Source organism: Larimichthys crocea, unplaced genomic scaffold (genome assembly GCF_000972845.2).
Source record: "Larimichthys crocea isolate SSNF unplaced genomic scaffold, L_crocea_2.0 scaffold779, whole genome shotgun sequence".
Taxonomy (NCBI): domain Eukaryota; kingdom Metazoa; phylum Chordata; class Actinopteri; family Sciaenidae; genus Larimichthys; species Larimichthys crocea.
In genome coordinates, this window is record NW_020860299.1 from 1 (window position 1) to 3137 (window position 3137).

Here is a 3137-nt window from a genome sequence, read left to right on the forward strand (position 1 = left end):
AGATCGAGGGTATTCTCAATTCCAAACCTCTCGGCTACGTATCATCCGACGTAGCGGACCCGGTCACCCCCAATCTGTTGCTGATGGGGCGGCTAGACCTATCTCTACCTCAGGCAATGTATCATGACTCAGAGCTGCTCAGCCGTCGCCAATTGAGGGCCTGTCAGGTGCTGTCCGATCGCTTCTGGGTGCGGTTCCTACGGCATTACCTGCCCACACTGCAAACCCGGTCCAAGTGACACATCCCCTCTTCAGTTGGACACTATCGTGATGATCGTCGATCATCAACTGCCCAGAGCATCATGGCCTATTGGGAAAATCAGCAACGTGATCCATGGGGCTGATGGGCTGATTCGTACAGCGGAGGTCAAGGTCCAGGACCGTACCTACATCCGACCTGTGAGCCGTCTCATCAGGCTCCCTGCTGTACCAGAGGAAATTGAACAGTGATAGACTGGATACTGCAAATTTGCGGGAGCAAATTTGGGGGCGGCTGTTCTGAAGGCTGTAAGACAGAGCAGGTGCTTTAAGCAGATTCAGCCACAAGGGGGCGCTGTCACGCTCCATTGGGCAGAGCACCGCTGCTGGTGAGAGAGAGAAGAAGAGACTGACACCGGGACACGTGCATGGTCGGAGAAGAGGTTACGGTAGATACATTGTAGCGGTTGATCAGCTGTTTATGGTTCAGTGTGCGTCCAGAGAAATGTAAGTTACATGTTAGTTGTTGGATGCATTTTCGTTGTTGCTATATTTTACCTGTATAAGTCTGCTAGCTAAAGTTAGCTCTGCTGTTACAGTGTGCATTTCTAGCAGTGTTAGCTATCATTGCTTATGGCTTAAAGGGCAATTTATGTTATTTATGCCACTGCCCGTTTCCCTGCTGTCAGTTAAATATGCGATAATATGTATATTCCCTTTGTATGTCACGTTATATATTTTCATGCTAATGATGCCTGATTATTATTTCGGATTGTGTGCTGTAAGCATATGGTGAGCTGTTTATTGATGGCTGTTATTGTTTTTGTTTATTCCAGAACCACACACACAAACACACACCCACAAGAAGTATTTATACACCTGTACAGCTGTGTACTGGATTAAAGTGCCATAAAAGGATCGACTGTTTCCTGCTTCTTCATTCTTATTTAAGTCTTGGGGGAACTTTATGGACTGCGTCCTAACAGACGCACACTTCGCGACTGCAATACAGAGTAGCCAGTTTATGAACGTTAAGCCTCCATCACAGTGTAATTTAGCTTATCTAGTTGTCATGGCATTTTTGACTGCATGGATGTGAAAATAAATGCCTGCTGTTACCTTCTTAACCCTCTCTCTCTCTCCAAACCGTAGTTGGGAGCTGGTTCAATGTTTTGGCTCGTTGCTGGTAACTGGCGTCTTAGAGTCCGGGCCAAAGTGTGGGAAGGAAGGAGGACTTCTTCTCAATCTCTCAATTCTCAATCTTGCTAGCATAACGGTATCTTTCTGGCAAAAGGCTAAAGGCAGACATCCCAAGTCTCCCGGAAGTTCCGGGAGTCTCCCTGATGCCCGCGAGCTAGGTAAAACATCCCGGATTTTGGATTACGCGAGAGAGATTAAAAAAACGCGAGTGCAAGCAAACTCTGTTCAGCATGTTCTCGTGTTTAGGGCGACTGGTTGCGAGAGAGAGCGCGCCGATTGGTTTGGTCGGCAAAATACACCAATAAGCTTTCGTTGTGGGAGGGACCTGATCTAGAAGACATACACCCGTTGCCCCCAAGATGTACCAATGTATCCTTTAGTCTGACTTACACACATTTGTTTATATGCTGGGGAAAGGCAGGTCAGCTCCTCACCCTATGGAATCAAAGAGCACTGGAAAGCATACCTCCAGCCATCATTGGAAAGATAGGTGAACAGCTGCAGGGGGAGGAAAAGGTGGATTTTCAGCAAGCATGTCACAGTCCTACAACTGTCACAAACAATTCCGAATGGATGATTGATGCAAAACGTGAGAGCGAAATCGTCATCTGGATCCTGCCATACCATCGTACAATCCTATACGAGATTCAAGAGAGAGGGTATAAACTAAGCATTCATATGAACGTATCACCTATACTTATACAAGGCCTGATTGGATAGAGCTCATGCAGGTCTGTGATCAGACTCCGAGTGCATCGAGAGGAGATATTCCAGACAACACACAAACACACACCACAAGAAGTATTTATACACCTGTACAGCTGTGTACTGGATAAAGTGCCATAAAAGGTCGACTGTTTCCTGCTTCTTCTTCTTATTTAAGTCTTGGGGGAACTTTATGGACTGCGTTCTAACAGACGCACACTTCGCGATTGCAATACAGAGTAGCCATTTATGAACGTTAAGCCTCCATCACAGTGTCAATTTAGCTTATCCAGTTGTCATGGCATTTTTGACTGCATGGATGTGAAAATAAATGCCTGCTTCTTAACCCTCTCTCTCTCTCCAAACCGTAGTTGGGAGCTGGTTCAATGTTTTGGCTCTTGCAGGTAACTGGCGTCTTAGAGTCCGGCCAAAGTGTGGGAATGAAGGAGGACTTCTTCTCAATCTCTCAATTCTCAATCTTGCTGCATAACGGTATCTTTCTGCAAAAGGCTAAAGGGTTATAGAGCTGAGTGGACTACAAATATCTCTGGTTGTCAAGTCGCATCTAGGGTCATGTCATTTACTGTAGTAGTAAACAAGGTTTCTAAGAACCTACAAGGAAAAATGATTCATAAAAGAGACCATGCACGTAGGATAATGCCCTTTGATGTGTCCATAATAAGGAATTAATTGACTCCATGGAGGCAGATCTTGTACATGAATCAAGACACCTCCTTGGATATTACTCCTTACTTATTAGGTTCCATCCACCCCTGCTCTAGTGTGTTAGCTGGATGCCATTTCCTAATTACTCTTCACACTCTTAAGGTTTAAGTTCAGTTGATGGGGCTGTCCTTAGTTGCAGTTTTTTGTATCATACACCTTTGTAATTCTGACCTGATGGCAGCTGAGTCAAAGTCACATCCTGTTTGTTCTGTCATGTCTCATTGTATTTGTCTTTGCTATGTTTACTGTGTATTGTAACCAGTTCATCAATAGTTCTTGAAATGTTTCAGTCATGACCAATTTGACAG